This window comes from Pipistrellus kuhlii, unplaced genomic scaffold, assembly GCF_014108245.1.
Source record: "Pipistrellus kuhlii isolate mPipKuh1 unplaced genomic scaffold, mPipKuh1.p scaffold_m20_p_2, whole genome shotgun sequence".
NCBI lineage: Eukaryota > Metazoa > Chordata > Mammalia > Chiroptera > Vespertilionidae > Pipistrellus > Pipistrellus kuhlii.
Window position 1 is genome coordinate 105706045 of NW_023425515.1, and position 19710 is coordinate 105725754.

Consider the following 19710-nt stretch of genomic DNA (forward strand, 5'->3'; position numbering starts at 1 on the left):
GTGAAGTGTATCCTTGGGCATGTGGAGGTTTATTGATTTGAGAAAATACTAAGTAATTGATTTACTAGCTGAAAAATTTAAAGTTCTGAAAGTTTAAGGTCTCTTGCCAAAAAGAGGTTTTAAAGCTAACACCTTAATTTCAATGGAGAAAGGGGAGGACAAGCCCTTCCCACCCAGAACAGGTAATCCAATTCCAGCAAGCAGCTATCTTTAAACAATGTGTCCACTTACATTTGAATGGCTACACCTTTTGATAGCCTAAGGGCAAGTTTACATGTAAACAAGTTTTCTTCTCAGTTCCCAGGACAGAAAAAACAAGGTTTAAAATTATTAGATTTTAAAATTTATTCTTAAAAATATAAAAGTTTATTAATTAAAAAAAAAAAACAAGGAAATTAAAAAACCTGATGAACAATATTAACTGTTGATTATAATAGAATCAGAGATATGGGAGGGGAGTGGTGGATGTGGGAAGAGACTGAACATAAACTGTGCACCTATGGATGAGGACAATGGGAGGTGGGGAAAGGGCAGAGGGTGGGGTGGGAACCTGGTGGAGGGGGGAAGAAATGAGGAACCTTTGTAATAATATGAACAATAAAGATTGATTTAAAAAAAATTATTAAGCTAATAAACAAATTCAGTAAAATAGAAGAATATAAAATTAATATTTAGAAATGAATGTCATTTAGGTGCCAATTATGAACTATCAGAAAGAGTAATTAAGAAAACAATCCCATTTACAATTGTATCCAAAAAAAACTAAAATACCTAGGAATAAATTTATCGAGGTATGAAAAGACCTGTATTTGGAAAACTATAAAACACTGAAGACAGACACTAAAAAATACACAAGTAAATGAAAGAATATACCATGCTCATAAATAGGAAGAATTAACATTGGTAAAATGTCCATAGTACCCAAGGCAACCGACAGATTCAATACAACCCTACAAAATTCTAATGGCATTTTCACAGAACAAATAATCCTAAAATGTATATGGAACCACAAAAGACCCTGAATAGCCAAAGCAATCTTGAGAAAGATCAAGTTGATGGTATCACACTACCTGATATCAAACTATATTGTAAAGCTAAAGTTATCAAACACATGGTACTTGCATAAAAATCTCATAAAATAAAAGCCTAATATGCTAAGTGTCTGGCCGACCAGTTGGCTGTTCAACCAAAGTATATTATACTAATGATATGTTAAAGCCGCTCAACCGCTTGCTATAACATGCACTGACCACCAGAGAGAACAGCTCCAACTGGTAGGTTAGGTTGCTACTGGGGTCCAGCCAATTGGGACTGAGCAAGACAAGCAGGACACACCCTGGAGCCCTCTCCAGATGGTCAACCTCCTGAATCCCATCTGGGCCCCAATCATGCACCAGTGGGGTCCCCTGGCCTGGCCTGCACCTTCTCGCAATCCGGAACTCTTCAAAGGATGTCAGAGAGCCAGTTTTGGCCCAATCCCGCAGGCCAGGCTGAGAGATCCCATTGGTGCACAAATTCATGTACCAAGCTTCTAGTAGATACATAAATCCTTTGAACAGAATAGAGAGCCTAGAAAGAAATCCACTCTTATAAGGTCAATTAATCTATGACAGATGTGTCAAAATGTATAATGGGATAAAGGCAATCTCATCAATAAATAGTGTTGAAAAAATGAACAGATACATGAAAAAAATTAAACTACTTTCTTATACCATATACAAAAATAAACTGAAAATAGATTCAAGTCCTAAAATCATAAAACTCTTACAAGGAAACATAGGTAATAAACTCTTTGACATCTGCCTTAGCAATATTTTTCAGGATATATCCCCTAGGGCAAAGACAAAAAAAAAGCACATATAAAAAACTAGAGAATTTTTGCACTGCAAAGAAAACCATCAACAAAACCCAACCTACTGAATAGTGAACATATTTGCCTCTGATATATCTGATAAAGGATTAATATCCAAAATATATTAAAAGACTCATACAGCTCAGCATCAAAAGAACAAATAATCTGATTTTAAAACGGAGAAAGGACATAGACATTTCTCTAAAAAAGACACATTATTTTTCGATCATACCCATGAAAAGATGCTCAATATCACTAGTCATCAAGAAAATGCAAATTAAAACCACAATGTGTAATCACCTCACACCTGTCAGAATGGCTATCATCAATAAATCAACAAACATGGAGGAATTTGATTCAATCAAGATTTTCTCTTTAGAGTTTCAGATCAAATCTCAAACAAATTAGCAATGACATTGGTGAAACTCAAGACAATTGGTATAGGATCCTACATAACTTATCACTAAAGCAAAGAGCTGGGTGACTAACAGATAATACATGCATGTGGCATTTCTAGCAAATATAAGCCTTGAGCAGTTGTCGGCAAACTCATTAGTCAACAGAGCCAAATATCAACAGTACAACAATTGAAATTTCTTTTGAGAGTCAAAATTTTTAAACTTAAACTTCTTCTAATGCCACTTCTTCAAAATAGACTCGCCCAAGCCGTGTATTTTGTGAAAGAGCCACAGTCAAAGGGCCAAAGAGCCACATGTGGCTGGTGAGCCACAATTTGCTGACCATGGGCCTAAAGCATTTCAAAACTCCTATTAAATATCTGTGAGTTTCCAAAATATTCCTTCAATTCTATTTATAATGATTATTTCATGATAACTGTAATTTATGTCCCAAAAAAATATGCATACTTTAACAGCTAATAGCTCAATTTTTTAAATGAAATGAATTTTAGTAAACACTACTTTTATAATTATTTAATTTGTGTGTACACATTTTTGGGGACATATATATGTGTGTGTGTGTGTGTGTGTGTGTGTGTGTGTACCTGGCCAGCGTGGCTCAGTGGTTGAGCATCAACCTATGAACCAGGAGATCACAGATCAATTCCCAGTTAGGGCACATGCCCAGGTTGTGGGCTCAATTTCCAGTGTGGGGCATGCAGGAAGTAGCTAATCAGTAATTCTCTGTCATCATTGATTTTCTATCTCTCTCCTCCCCTCCCTTCCTCTTTGATAACAACTTAAAAAAATTAAAAATAAAAAAATATATTTACACACACACACACACACACACACACACACACAATTTTCACTTACTAGGTAAAAGGCATAGGGTAATGTAAAAGATATAAACTAATTACCACTATGCAAATATTTTTCCATAACTGACACATAAAATTACATATTGTATGATGTATGAATCTATTAGAGAGAGTAGATTAGTGATGGCTAAAGAGGGGTAATGAGAAAGGATTGATAGTAGGTTCAGAGTTTCCTTGTAGAGTGATGATAAAAATGCTCTAGAATTAACAAAGTGGTGACACCTGCACAACTTTGTGAACATACCAATTTTGCTTCAGAATTAGAGAACTAATTATCATTATCACCACAAACATAGAACCAAATAAAAATGGAAGCAAGAATGCAGGATGATAACATTTTTTTAAAAAATATTTAAAAACTGGCTGGCCAATTCCAGCATCGGTTTGTATATCATCCAAAGATTTCAGGTTTGATTAACCAATGAATGGATAAATAAGAGGAACAACAAACCGATGCCTCTTCCTCTCTCTTCCCCTTCCTCTTTCTCTAAAGCAATAAATAAAATTTTAAAAAATAAAAAAGCATTTGACACTATTAAATTCCTGAATCTTCTGACTCAAGATCAAATGAGACTAAAGAAACTACAGCCAGGATTGAAAAGGTGAGGGAATAGAGGAAGGCTATACACACCCGGTGATGTAAACTGACTTAATTTATAATCATGTGTGGCATATGATGTTCCAGTCAATAGCAAACGTATATAAAATTGACAGTGGTACCATAAAATTATAATGAAGCTGAAAATTTCCTAGTACCTAGTGATGTTATTAACCTTTGTAATGTCTTAATGCAATGCATTATTGATCATATGTTTGGTGATGCTGGTGTAAATAAATTGACTGAGCTGCCAGTAGTATAAAAGTATAGCACATACAATTAGGTACAGTACATAGTACTTGATAATAGTGACTGTTACTGGTTTATGCATTTATTATACTACTAGAGGCCCAGTGCACGAAATTCACGAACATTAGGAGGTTGTCCCTCAGCCCAGCCTGCACCCTCTATAATCTGGGATCCCTACAGGGATGTCCAACTGCCCCTTTAGGCCTGATCCAAGTGGGATCAGGCCTAAATGGGCATTCAGACATCCCTCTCACAATCCAGGACTGTTGGCTCCCAACTGCTCACCTGCCTGCCTTCCTGATTGCCCCTAACCGCTTCTGCCTGCCAGCCTGATCACCTCCTAACCACTCCCATGCCAGCCTGATTGATGCCTAACTGCTCCCTTGCCAGCCTCTTTGCCCCTAACTGCCCTCCACTGAAGGCCTGGTCCTCCCCCCCCCCCCCCCAGCTGCTCTCCCCTGCAGGCCTAGGTCCAGCCCAACTACCCTTCCCGCAGGCCCGGTCACCCCCAACTTCCCTCCTCTGCCAGCCTTGTCACCCCTAACTGCCCTCCTCTGCAGGCTTGATTGCCCCCAACTACCCTCCCTTGCAGGCCTGGTCCCTCTCAACTGCCCTCCCTTGCTGGCCATCCTGTGGTGGCCATCTTGTGTCCACATGGGGGCAGGATCTTTGACCATATGGGGGCAGCCATCTTGTGTGTTGGAGTGATGGTCAATCTCCATATTACTCTTTTATTAGATAGAATAGAGGCCTAGTGCATGGGTGGGGGCCAGCTGGTTTGCCCTGAAGAGTACCCCGGATCAGGGTAGGGGTTTCCTTGGGGTATGGGGTGGCCTGGGCCTGTGGTGATTTGCAGGACAGCCTCGACCTCTGGCGAGCCAAGCAGAGGCCCTGGTATCTGTGATTTATGTAGCTTATACAACTGAAACTTTGTAGCCTCCTGCTCACTCCGTGGCTACAGCCATTTCTGTTTAGATTTGTTTACCTTCTATAATTGAAACTTTGTACCCTTGAGTGGAGGCTTAGGCTGGCAAGGGCAGGCAGAAAGCTTGGCTTCTTCCATTGCCAGGGAAACTCAAGCCTCCCGCCTGCTCTCTGTGGCTTTAGCCATCTTGGTTGGGTTTATTTGCACACTTTGCTCTGATTGACTGGTGGGCGTGGCTGGTGGGCATGTCTGGTGGGTGTAGCGAAGGTATGGTCAATTTAGTCTTTTATTAGATAGGATATTAGTCTTTTACTAAATAGGATATTAGTCTTTTATTAGATAAGATAATTTTTTAAATTATTTTAGAAGGTATTCTTTCTACTTATTAAAAAAAGTTTGCAGTAAAACAGTATGCTGCATTACTCCTGCCATAGTTTTTTACATCCATGTCTCTTGACATTATAATTTTTCCTATGCTTTGATTTAATCATGTTGTTTTATGAATTTATTGTATTATAGCCTAAATGTCGTGTATATAAAGCCTACAGTCCTGTACAATAATGTTTGTCCTAGGCCTTCACATTCACTTATCACTCACTCATTTACTCACAAACAACTGCCAGTCTTACAAGCTCTATTCATGGTAAATGCCTTAACAGGTATACCATAATTTATCTTTTATAATCATATTTTTACTGTACCTTTTCTATGTTTAGGTATATTCAGAAACACAAATACCTCTGTGTTACAATTGCCTACAGTATTCAATATACTAACATGCTGTACAGGTTTGTAGCCTAGGAGCAATAGGCTACCATACAGAGTAGATGAGTAGTAGGCTGTAACATCTAGGTTTGTGTAACTGCACTCTGTGATGTTTGAGCAAATATGAAATTGTATAATGACTCATTTCTTAGATTTTATGTCCATTGTTAAGTGCATAGTACTGTACTGAAACTTGGGGTTAAAGGTAGAGCGGGAAAAGCAGTAGAACAACAATAACCTGCACATAATAACTCCTTTGGAAAATGCCAATGGCCTAGATTTTATAGTCCTGGACAACACATCAATAATAGAAACTCCATTCCAACAAGACTGCTAAGAAGACAGAAAAATGAACAAACAATGCAAAATGTCTACCATTAATGAATCTATACATGCTTACTTAAAATATAAACTACTTGACCATCTCAACAAGAATGTTCACAAGTAAGAGGAACAAAATCAAGAAGCTATTGCTAAGCCATTTGTAATGAAAAGAATTGGGGGAAATATATTGTTCTAAATGTACATTATTGCATAAAAACAAAGTTTCATTTGTCTCAACTTGTTAAATCTTTATGATAAAATAAGCCATTTATTACTGCTGACAAATATAATAACTACAGTAAACAGGCATGCCAAAATCAATGTAGATGCTCAAAAAGGTCAAGGAATCAACTGTCAGCTTAAATTGGTTAATCTTATTAAAAATGTTAAACATGACAATATGTCATGAAACTCCAGACTTTTTTTTATAAGCAGAGTTGGATTAATGTGACCCAAATTTTGTATAATAGCTTTCCCAATTTCTAAAAATACATCAACTTCATCACTTTATCTTAAATTTCCTGTTTTACTTCTCTAGCTCTACCTCAAATGAAACTTCTTCAAGGCCATATATATGACATAGTGAAAGCAAAATAATCACAGCACTCAGCAGTGTCATTAACATTTCTGAGCTGAGAGGGATTTAAACAGGCAGATGCTATGTAAAATGACTGTTGGGAGAGTCTGGTTGCAATGCTGAGATTGCTCCACAGCTGTAAGGGATTGAAGCTACTAGATATGGAATCAAGCTTTGGAGAAACTCTGGACACAATTCCAGCATCCGAAATAAATTAAACAGTCTTGCTCTCTCTCTCTCATCCACCCTGTTAGTAGCCTCTGGGCTGAGTGGAGACCACACACTGGGACCACACAGCGCCAGCTGAACTCCTTGCACGCAACATGTACAAGCTGTCACTCTGCAGCACAGAGAAAGGAGAAGGAAAAGGGAGGGCTGGGGGGGGAGAGGATTAGAGAGTGAGAAAAGGAAAGGGAGTGAGGGGGAGGGAGGAAGAGAGAGAGCAGAGTCTCCTCTACTTACAGCTGGACAGAATGTGTGGTATGGAGAAAGGAAAAAACCTCCCAGAGAAAACAAGCTGGTCATGGCCTTATGTAGCCTTGACCTGTACTCCCCCATACCAATTTAGTAGTTGATGAAGGATTAACAAAGCATCCATTTAACATCAATTAACCTCCTATCCATCACAGGTCAGAAGAGAAAATTACCATTATAAAAGCATTTTATTAAAGTAAAAGTTAAAAACTATTATAATTTATAATAATTACTTTAATGAATGCATTTTCTTTTAGATTTATGTTATATTAGTTTTAACTCATCTGCCTCTTTTCCTTTAATGAAGCACACAGGGTATATTTAAAGTATTTATTCAAAAGAGATCTGAAATTTTTAATTTTATAACTTTCCCATATTTCATTGTGTCACAATCTTTAATTTTCCAAAGTACTATTTTTACATAACTTCAGACTAAAAATAACTAGTAGCAGTAATATTAAGGGAGTTAAGGGAGAGCAACAAAATTAACCACAAAGATAGGTCTAGAATTTGTTTTACTATTAAGAATTTTTTTAAAATAGGAGACAAGAAATCTGAACAAAACGGTGTGCATGTGTCTTACCCTGGCAGGTCCCCAGAGGTTCAACTCAGGTAAAGCTAGGTGTTGGAAATATAGAAGCTCTGACTCACTGAAGATCAAGGAAAGCCTCCTGATGTTAAAGCACTATTTTCTTAGATGAAGCCATAGTAAAAATTTCCCCTCAAAAAACATCAAAAAAATAAAAATTCCCAAAACCTATCTTTCTCCATGCTACTCAAACTTGCATCAAGAGGGAGCAAATCAGAAAGGTGAATCTTAGGACTTCAGTCCAATCCAACTAAGTCAGAATCTACATTTTAGCCATTTGTGTACAGATTAATGTTTGATAAGCACTAGGTAGACTTATCCAGTCCAGAGCCAACTTGGATCTCAAGGCTCCACAAAAATCTGTTTGCAGAGCTACCTACTGAGTCTTGACCATAAACTTAACTAGTATCTCAGGCTACCCAGCAACATAATCAAACTATTGATTTCACCACATCTTCCTTGAGTCATGTTCAATCTAGCCAAGGATAGACTTGATCCTTGAGGCTAGGCTGAACTTGCCCCAAAACAGATCTTCCAGAGAAATTAGAGAAAGGGTTTTAAAGAATGGCAATTTACTTCCTTCAGTTTTCTATAAATTCAGACTCTATTATTCCTCAGCAGCTCTATCACAAGTTGGACAAGTCTTAGCAACAGGGTCATGAACTCTTTGGTCCAGTTTTCTATAATAATCATCTCTCTCCTGCTCCATCTCAAAATTATAGTTAACAAAATTATAACCATGAGCCAATCTAAAAGAATCCAGGTGCCCTATCACAACCCAGGACCCCTAGGGAGATGTTGGAGAGCTGGTTTCGGATCTCCTCAGGCTGGGCTGAGGAACCCACCTGGTGCACAAATCCGTGCACCAGGCTGGTTTCAGCCTGATACCCACAGGCCAGGCCAAGGGACACCACCAGTGCATGCACAAATCTGTGCACTGGTCCTCTAGTATTCATATAAAATCTTTGGTTAATCTTTTCCTACCCTCCTCCCTTCCTCACCCCCCTCCCACCCCCGCTCTGAGATTCATCAGTCTGTTCCATGTTTCCATGCCTGTGGTTTCCACTCCTGTGTTCAGCGCCTGCCCCCTGGTGGTCAGTGCGCATCACAGCTACTGGTCAAACAGTCAAAGGGTCAAATGGTTGCTTAGGCTTTTACATATAGATGGTATAGACTGACAGATGTCAGATGGGAGATTTGGGGGAGTTGGGGGGTGTTGATGGGATGAAAGAAGGGGAAGAAATAGCCAAAGAATATATAAGCATACTCCTTGGACACAGACAACAATGTGGTGGCAGCCAGAAGGAGAGAAGGGAGGCATCTAGGAAGAGGGGAGGTAGGCAGGAAGGGAATAAAGAACATCTGTAATAACATCAACAATAAAAAGAAAATCATAGCCCAGCCAGTGTGGCTCAGTGACTGAGTGCCAACCTACGTACTAGGAGGACACAGTTCAATTCCCTGCCCCAGTTGCAGGCACAGTCCCCACTGAGGGAACCACAGGAGGCAGCTGATCAATGATTCTCTCTCATCACTGATATTTCTCTCTCTTTTTCCCTCTCCCTTCCTCTCTCTGAAATCAATATAAAAACATATTAAAAGAGAAAATCATAAACTATCCAAAACCACTGAACTATGTAAGTGAAAGAGGCCTAAAAAATTCATTTTGATGAAGCCAAGGGCTAAACCTGCCAAAAGCAGCACAACTAGCAAATAGCAGTTCATTCAGTGTTGCACAGTGATTACTAATGCTGACTTTGTGCCAAGTAACAAAGTTATGCTCTGTGCCAGGTACTTTGTTCCAGGTAACAAAGGCATGCTTGGGTCCACGTGGTGCAGTTTATATTCTAATTAACTAAAATCCAGGATTCCTAAATCCTGGTGTCCACTGTTCTTTCCATTATTGCAGCCAGATTTTCTGTGAGAAATAGTAAGTAGAAGGAATTACTAAAACCAAAATCATAACTAAAGCAAACTGTAAAGTCCCACCCCCCATATTATGTTAATAAGTGTACATCAAGTTTTTGAGCAAACCTAATATAATTTTAAAGTGGTAGGAGGGAGCCCAATCAGTCAGTTTCAAATTATTGTTCCTGGCCTTCAAGTCACTCCATAATTCAAAATGCATCACTTACCTACCAGTCAGTGGGCCTTTAGTCCTGGTGTGCTGCCCAGATGTTCATCTACCTTCCCTCTGAAGGCCACATCCTTCCCACCAGGCTCTGACTTCCATGAAGCCTTCCCAGTTACTCTACCTCAACAGATTGTTCCCTTCTCTGAATTCCTGCTCTACTTACAGGCAATACTATGGTTTAGTTTTTAGCTATTCTTTAAAATGGAAAAAATGCCCCTTCTGAATCTAAGCTAATATTATTTTATTCCCAATGTGTGTCAGGCATACGCTAAAACTGGTAGGTAGAAAAATGACTGAGGCTAATCCTTGTCCAGCAAGAACTTAATCTTTTGACAGATATGTAAATATCAGCAATAACTATAGCCCCTAATACTTGTCATAACACAGGGATATGACAAATGCTAAGTGATTATAGGATTCAGAGTTGGAAAACTTCAAAGCAGAAAAAACTATGAAAAATAATCTAGTTTTATGTATTTTCTAATTATAGGAAAATGGAGACTGCAGCCCAAAGAGGCTAAGAAACAGCCCAGGCTACAAAAGCACATAGGTGGTTGCTTTCACTACTAACCCAAAATACCTGTGACTGTAATTTTCAAAATGAGGTCCAAAGATACCTCTAAGTGTGTCCACACCTTCAAGATTCGTAATTTCTTAACAATTACTTTGTGTTTATATCAATAATAATTATTTAAAATTAACATAAATATAGAATTGTGTGATTACAACTGAACACTACTACACCACTGGATTTCACCAGCCACTCCAGGGGACACGTGGCCAGGTTCCCTGAAGTCTAAGAACAATCTACACTCTAGCATTCTCCTTAGCACTATGATTAATGCTATTTCACATTCTAGTTCATTTCAAAATCCTCTCTACTTATTGATGGCCAAAAATTATCCATTCAGTAAACACTTAAGCTCCTACTCTGCAGTCAGTGCTAAACTAGGAATCCTGGCTAGAGGAAGAGGAGTAAGCTAGAGAATGGGTGAAAAAGTAACTGAGCAGCATTTCTTCTACCGCCTGATCCCGCCTGACCCCGCCTGACCCTCGAAATTGTCAAAAGTCCTTTACTAGAAGACTGCCTTTGCAAAGTTTTTCGAGTACCAATCAATTTCTTTTCCCATAAGATTTATATAACATGCTCTCAAATATATGGAATGTAAACTTAACTTAGCAGGATAACAGTGGTCTTCTCAAAAGAGAATATTCAAAATGATGTTCAGTACAGGAAATTAAATGCCTGACAAGGAAAAAATCATTTGTGAAACTTCCTATCATTGTACCTAGTTACAATGGGGAATCCTCTGCTTCTCTGCTTAAAATTAGTTTCTTTTTAAATCTAACAGAACATTTAAATAGTAAGCACACATCATCCTCTTTCTATTATCCTCCTTGATTCAATACCTTTGAGTACACAAGTGACCCTGGGGAAGTTTCTGGGTTTCAGTTCCTTTGTTAATAGTCTGGTACACGGGGCCTGCCCAGAATATACTAACACAAACGAAACAGTGTTACTATTAGAAAATAGGTCCATCCATATTAGCCTGAATTGATAGCAGCTTTCCAATACAGTGCACCCAATGATTTCATTAACCTGTGGCTGATTTTTAGAGTATTTTTTAAGTTTTCCCAGACTCGAAAAACAATGAAACAAATTTTCTCCTACTTATTGGTATGATTAGCCTTCAATGATTAAAACTAGCTTATTTCCTTTCAAGAAGTGTTTGTTGGAATTGAGGAAGCATCCGCATACTAAGTCCCTGGAGGGCGGGCCAGGCGCCGCCAGGTCTGTGGGCGAGTTACTGAGCGGGGAGCCGGCTCCAGAGCCCGGCGGCAGGTCTCGGGCAGCTCCAGCGGATAGGACCTGACAGGTCACCCACCGCTCTGGGCTGGTTCTGCAACAGCACCTACCTCCAGGGGAGCCGGAGCCGCCAGCTGGCAATGCTACGACTGTGACAGACGCCTGGGAAATGCCCAGTGTAGCCCTAACCTGTGGCACATGGGTGCAAGCCGCGCCTACCGCTCGCCCAGCACCGACAGACATATCTTCAGACATAACTCGGTGGCCCTGGCGCAGGGGGCAGGACAGAGTCCCAGGCCCGGCCCCACCGGGTGCAGGCGGCAGCCAGACTCCCCTCCCGGTCGGACAGAGGACAACCGGCTCGGGCCGACAGCCGCTCCCATCCGTCTCTTCGGAAACTGGCTCGCCGCCGCCAGGGCATCCGGGTTCGACACGTACCTTGACCTCCCAGCCGCCCCTCCAGCAGCTCCACAGTGTCCCAGCCGCTTCCGGGAAAAGCTGTCGGCGGCGACCCTCAGCCGCCAGCCTCCACTTCCGCCCTCTCGGAGCGCCGAGAGAGTCGATGCACCGGGCAGCCGAGCGCCGAGTCTGTGATGGGCCCTGGCGGGGCGAGGGCCGCGGGGGAGGGGCGAGGGCCACGGGGGCGGGGCGAGGGCTCGGGGGCGGGGCGAGGACCGCGGGGGGGGGGGGGGGGGGGGGGGCGGGAGAGGGGCTAGAATGACCAGAACTCAGCAGGACCCTGGAAATTGTGGAGGAGAAAGTTATTCTGCAGCCTGCAAGGCCTGAGCTTTGATGGCTTAAACTCAGCTAACTCGGTGAACACAGTGAACACACCTACGTGTACAAAGGTGATGACATCAGGCAGTCACCTCAGTTCAGGGTCTCGCTGGTGTGTGGGTAATCCATGACAGGGCAAGAGGACAAGATGTGTCACTTAGAATGATGTGAGGATGGCAGAAGGTGGTGCCCAGAAAATGACAAAATACTCTTCTGGTTGCTTCTATTTATTAGCCAAAGAAGCAGCAGGATCATCCTTTAAAATGGAGTATGAGGGGCAAGGAAAATTTGAAGAGAAAGAATGAAACCTTTGTCTTGGATATTGTGAAACAAATTACTAAGAAAACTGTGCTAAGACTAATTGGGATGTGTTGTCCTAAGTATTAAGGTCACCGAAGTAGGAACGGAGGAACTCGAGGCCAAAAGGGGTAAAGAATTATAAATTTATCATTACATCTGCTAGCAAAAGGACTGAGACCAAAATGGTATGGAAGGATGGGTAGAGTAGGGCAGCGTTTTTCAACCGCTGTTCCGCGGCATGTTGCCTGGTGTGCCGTAGGTGCAGACAAGACAAGAATTTTATAATTTTTCACTATTTTGTTTACTTAATATTTCATAATAAAGTAATTATAAAATAATTTCTTTGTGTTTATTTGATTCCTATTCAAGAGAATTACTTTATATATAGTCAATATAGGCACAGAGTTAAATTTTTTAACATTTTCTAATGGTGGTGTGCCTCGTGATTTTTTTCATGAAACAAGTGTGCCTTTGCCCAAAAAAGGTTGAAAAACACTGGAGTAGGGAAAGTGGGGTATTTATGTCTCTTATAAAGGTCAGAGGAAACTGGGTTAGGTGGTTTACTGGAAAGGGAAGGCCTTAATCATGAAACCTACAATCCCCTTGAGAGGCAAGAGCCTCAAGTGGGGCATAATGGAGCTCAAGAATGACCTAACATAAGTTTAAAATAGAACCAGTCATCATGCTTTTGTATGTATTGGCCATTGTGGTGTAGGTAGTTAGTAGAAAACTATTTGTAACTATAGTTGGAGTTTTGCAAGGCAGAAGGAGCAAGGAGCAAAGGAGTTGAGAGTCTATTTTTTTTAAATGACATTATGGAGGATGATGGAGTTTAAGCTTGTGTCACAGGGTTTTCAGAGGGTTTTTATAGTAGTCCTGGAATTGTCCACTGAGATTGGAAAAGGTGGCAGATAACTAGGGTATCCAACTCTGCAAGAGATAACTTTGTATCTTGTTTGTTGTCCTGGTTTAATCAACAAAAGTGCCTCTTTTACTGTCAAAAGTGTCCCTGTTTGGACAATATATGGTCACCCTAAAGTCACTCCACATTACAAAGAGAGCTGGAAACAATAGGGGCCAGACATTTATTTGAGGTTTGGAAGTTATTCACCCAACTAGCTCTGAACCAGGTTAGTATCAGGAATCAGGAAGAAGCCTGTGCTTACTGCCATCAGGATGGAGCTGAGAATGGGGGTGAAGTTCTTGGAAGAATTTACCTGCCATTGGGACTTTATGTGATCAAGAATATGCTACCTGCTTCCAGACCAGAACTTCCCAAAGGTAGGAGACCTATTGCAGTGACCAGTTACAGTTGAGTAGAGAGGAGCATAGCCATGAAGTAGTGACATAACCATGGTGAGGGTGTTGCCACCTCTCACCCCAAGAACTCACACATGCACTACACACAAATTTCATCTTGCCCATCTATATGTGTCACATGAATGCCCAGCAGAGAGCATCCACAGCAGAGGGGCACCAGTGCCGAGAAAATTTGACCAGCCTCTGTCCTGGATCATCCCCATATTTGTGCAATGGACTATGAATGGATTAGCATGGTGGCAGAGATGGCAGATCTAGACAGGATGACTATTTGTACAGTGGCCAGTATGCAGCTGGTACCTTCCCTCAAGAAAACCAGGCAGTCACTTGGCAATAAAGTTTATTTCCACAAACCCTGTTACATATCCTAGGTTTGGGTTTGTCTTCCTGCCTGCAGGTCCCTGGCAAGCATTGCTATTGGGTTGCATACATAGAATCTGATTTTTCATTGTGGGACTTCCATGATATCACCTGGGGCCAGGAACTCCTTTTAGAGTGAAAGAGGTATGAGAAAGGGAGCAATACCGCAAGATCCAGTGCCATATATCACACACTCAGAAGCTGTGAGATAGAGAATAATGATAGAACATTAGAATAGCCTCTAAAGGCACAGCTAAGTCTGTGGATGACATTTTGCAGGGTTGCATTGCTGTGCCAAGGAATACAATACATATTTTGACATATCCTATCTAATAAAAGAGTAATATGCAAATTAAACATCACTCTGCTATGCCCACCAGCCAACCAGAGCGAGTATGCAAATTGACTCACCAAAGATGGAGGTTAATTTGCATAAGCAATCAGGGCAGGCAGCACCATGACCCACTTCTAGGGGCACAGGTCCATTGGAGCAGAGGAGGCCCTGCAGACAGCGCCAGACACCACCCACAAGGTACCAGTCTGTTGGCCGGGGAGGCGGGCTGGGCAGCACCAAATGCCATGGGAGGGGTATGGATTCATCGCAGGCCCCAGGAGGGGCAGGAGCCTGCCTAAACACTCCTGAGGTGCCCAGAGAAGGCATGGCCAGGCCAGCCTAGCCTTTCCTACTGGGCCCTGGCAACATGGGCGACATCAGCGCCCTGGGGAGGCACTGCCTGGCCAGCCTAGCTGCTACCATGCAGCCATGGGAACTTACATCGGTGCCCAAGGAGGAATGGCCAGGCCACCTAGCCACTCTCGTGGTGCCCTGGGGAACATCACAGGCATGGGGTTGCTAAGACCTAGACAGGGTCTCTGGACACAGATTCACAGTTCAGGGAGACTGAGGGCAGGGATCTGCCTCACCTGCAGAGAGACAGGGGTTCTGCAGTGGCCCCAAGACATAGGTGGGCTCAGCCAGGGATCAAGGGGCATGGAAGGTCCCTTACCCCTGAGGGGGGGGGGGTGGAACTGAGGGGTGGTGCCACCTCAGTGGAAGGGTGCCACACTGCAGGGTACTGGACTGACTGATGTGATTCAGAGAAGCTCCCAGTGCTAACTGGACTTGCTCAGACGGCCTTCCCACTTCAGAGGCAGTGACTCCTGCTACTGCTTTGACGCAAAAGCAAGTCCAAGGTGCCCTGCCCCATGGCAGAGCATGCCTAGGCAGTGAGTATGAAGCCTTTCACCTGCTCTGGAGAAGTGGGGGGGGGGGGGGGGGGGCAGTATAGAATGGGGGCAGGGAACCAGACTGGGGAGAGGAAAGAATGTGGAGCATCCACAATGAAGAGGTGCTTGAGAAAGAGGCTCAGAAGTCTGACTGAAAGGTTTGTTCTGTTTGCTGGGTGGCTGCCCCCTAGGAAGGGCAAAGAGCATAGCTCTGAGTGCTTCATGTGTGCTGAGTCAAGTTCCACAGCCAACTGGAATTGGCCTCAGTTTCCTGGTCTATAAAATGGATGAAGAGTGTCCAGTTCCTTCACTGAGCTTTAATGGCCAATTGAGATACTATAAAGAAAATGAGGGAAGAAGTGAGAAAGAAAAGGAAGGATGAGCAACACAAAAGAAAGTCTGGAAGAAACCTGTAAACCCATTGTCACTGAAATAGGGAATATAGTCTAATGATGATACAATGTGTTCTAATGATGATACAATGTCAGGTGGATACTGGAAATATCAGGGAACACTTTGTAAAGTATATGATTGTCTAACCACTATTCTGTAAGTAATATAAAACCCGAAACCAATACAAAATAATATTGAATGTAAAGAAATGAAAATTGGAGTGAAATTTTTATAAATTTTAAACTTTAAATAAAAACTGTAAAGGAAAGAAGGGGCCGAAACCGGTTTGGCTCAGCGGTAGAGCGTCGGTCTGCGGACTGAAAGGTCCCAGGTTCGATTCCAGTCAAGGGCATGTACTTTGGTTGCTGGCACATCCCCGATGGGGGGTGTGCAAGAGGCAACTGGTTGATGTTTCTCTCTCATCGATGTTTCTAGCTTCCTATCCCTCTCCCTTCCTACTGTGAAAAATCAATAAAATATATTTTTTAAAAAGAAAAGAAAATACCATTAGAAATAAGAAATTTCTTTGGGTTTAGCCTCGGAAAACACTATGGTAGTCACAGTTTCCTATTTTTCAGATTTTTTAAAAACATTAATGTGTTTCATAATGCATGGTATATCAGTTTGTAATGGAACATATTACTATAAAATCTAATCTTCAAAACTACAATTTGCAATTATCTTAGTGGTTCCTTTTACCAAAGACTAACAATTGTTTGGTCTTTTGTTAACTCGGCTTCTAAGGCCCTTGCTGGAAGATTCTTGTCATACTTATCATTATAGACACCTCTGAGCCTTATGCAGCAGGTATTCAATACACCAGTCATCAGTAATAGCACTAACCACAACTTGTACATATATTATCTATGTGTTTACTTTTTTTTAGTCTCCTTCCACTAAGGTATAAGCTTTTTGAGGAAAGAGGCTTTGTATTATTCACTCCTGTCTCACAAACAGTAGATGCTCAATAAATAAATGTTGAATGCAAAACTAAAAATAAGAATACATTGCGATAGTAGTAGAGTTAGACCTACTTCCAATTGCCTATTTCAAAATATGCTTAATGATCACTTAAGAACAAAAAAAAAATGTGAGCAAAATTTAATATGTAAATGACAATGTAGGAATGATTGAGATGTCTCACCAAGTACCACCCAATGTTATCATCCTTCACTGGAATCTTTTATGGTTTAAGATCACAAGGACAATTTAAAATCCTCAAAGGTTGTAACAATTACAACTCTGTTTTAGTAATTCTCAGATCGGGCCTATTGGTTAAGGAAGCCCCTTCCCTCATTTGTTTTTGCCTTAATCTTGCTATTCTGAAACGCTAGCAAATGCCTTTATGTGGCATCAGCATCTACATTTCTCATCAGCTTCAGAGCTCTGTATATGCACAGTCTTCAAAATAGTCCAATGTCTCCAATCAACTTTACAGCAAAGCAGAGCTCTGTGGTTTTCTACTTACTTACTATTGCATATTTTATTTTTTAAAAACTAAATAAAGCTGAGTCTACACAGGAATATGATGTTTCAACAGTGTTACTCCAACCATATGGCCACCACTGCCACCCAGCACAATGATGCAGCTGTGTTTACCACCTGTGTTTATATTGAGATGTCCCTAGCCCTGGGTTGTGTCTGTAGGTGGTCTGGAAGAAAACAGAGAAATTGAGTAAGTCACTCACTGCTGGAGAGATATGACAGATATGGAACCTGGGGAGAGGGGACTTGGTCAGGATGTGAAAATGACTCATCTTCATGACCAGGGATCTCCTTTCCCTGCCAGCCTACCCTGTTGCTGCAGAGAGGGTGATGACAACCTAATTCCTAGTTTTCTATAAATAGGAGTGTAGACCTATTTGTTTTCTAAATGAAGGAGTTATAACTGAATGAAATATAACATTTTAATGGATTTTAAAATATTAGGTGTCATTCTTTGTTTGGGTTTTTGTATGTGTGTATGTGCATTTGTTTTGGTTTTTCTTTTAAAATTTTTCATTTGAAGGTCTTATTTACTTTAGAGGGAACAAGGCCAATTTTCATTTTTTCATTAGTGTGTGCAATCCTAGAAAAATCCATGGAAAATGGTACCCTATTCCAAGTTTATTTCACTCGTGATATTTCTCCTAACAGATGGGGGCTCAGGGCAGCAATATAGCTGGCTTGCCATTCTATACATCTGCTGTCAGTACTGGCACTCTGCTGGAGCAGAAGCACCAGTTACAGTTTCACTTGGGCAGAGAGACATATGCTGGCCTCTTGGTTTTTGTAAAGGATTTGATTCCTACTGACACTCCTTTAAGAAGGCTTCCTACTTCCAAAAGGTTCAGAAATGCCATGCATACAATTTGTCTGCCTGGCTTCATATCTCATTTTTTTTTTTTGTTGTTCTAATACGACACAGTTTTCATCTGAATCCTTTGAGTGCTCGGCTAACACCTTGGTTTATCACAAACCCAATAAAAGATTTTAAACTCCCTTAAGGTCATTTTCTCTTCCTCCGTTTTCAGTACATTTTTGCCCACCTTGTTGACTCAGCTGTGCTCCCCTTGAGGGTATTGAATTGAGCTCCCAGAGGCGAATGGAAGCATCAGTGAGCGGGACACCCCCGCAGTGTGCCCACTGCAGCTGGATCCTGGATGCTACCAACTGTGCATCTTGAAGGACTCATCCTGCCTGCCTGCACTAGCACCTCCTGTGAGCACCTCTTCCAACAGCTGCTGGTATTCCACTGCTGCCTGGTCCCAGTTCCCAGCAGGGCAGAGCTCTCTTTGTACTTTCTATGGTACAAGGGATGAAGAATACGTGAAAAACCAAGAGCCAACAGTAATTTCCAATTTACCCTTTAGACAAAAGCCTGAACCTTTGTTCTTTCTAACTGATCACTGATAACAAAGTGATAACATAAGAGTGTAGCCAATTGATTTGAATAAGAACTTATTTTTTCAACCCTGGTGGAATTTGAGCAGTGAGAAACTAAAAATAAAGAATAAAAATCTCCATGGTTTCTGAAAAACCAAGAGTTGACTATGGTGTTGTTAATTTAAATATAGATAGAGTGACAGATTAATTGATAAGCTAAAGATACAGTATGTTTTTACTAAAGTCACCGATAGGTTCTAAGAAGCTATGACTTTAAGTGAAATGATGTATAATGAAACCAATTTTACCATAGGCAAATTAATTTATATAACAGGAATTAAGTTCCTACAGCATATTTCTTATCACAAAACATCTGAGTAAATATTCAAACCAGTTCTAATTTTAAACTGAAATAAATATGAGTTATACATACATTTAAGAAAGATTAAAACAAGTGGGATCATTATTTTCCACCTGCTTATTCCAGTTCAGGGTTACAAGTGGCTGGAGCCCATCCCAGAAGCTCAAGGAAAAGGCAGGCCTCATCCTGGACAGGATGCCCTTGCATCAAGAAGCACATCACACACCCCACACTCACAGACACGTGCCCAGAGAAAACCCTCACAGACATGCGGGAGAGTGCCCACTTCACAAACAATGATCCCAGCTGGAATTAACTGGGTGTTTTTATTTTTTTCTTATTGAAGTTATAAAGAAATTACATTGAATGAAACTAGGTATAGACTAATTACACTGAGAGTTTACACATTCTGGGCCAGGCCTGATAAGCACCCTGATCAGAGGCAGTTTTTGACTGATTGAGAGTTCCAGTTATCTCATTTTTAAAGAAGCAAGTCAGGAGGAAGAAACTCTAAAGTCACTTTAAGTTTTAAAA

The 19710-nt window shown here is 41.1% G+C and overlaps 1 protein-coding gene across 7 annotated transcripts in view; it reads right to left on the reverse strand.

Moving 5' to 3' along the window:
* Positions 1 to 12126, reverse strand: part of EXOC2 (exocyst complex component 2) — a 250127-nt gene extending 238001 nt beyond the window's left edge. For 6 of the 7 annotated variants that reach the window (XM_036444761.2, XM_036444758.2, XM_036444764.2 and 3 more), the window contains exon 1: positions 12012 to 12126. The gene's annotated coding sequence lies outside the window, so the exon portion shown is untranslated. Of the gene's footprint in view, positions 1 to 11683; positions 11801 to 12011 lie in introns of those variants that run through there. The other variant, XM_045584201.1, reaches the window with a different exon arrangement.
* Between the last annotated feature and the right edge of the window lie 7584 nt (positions 12127 to 19710).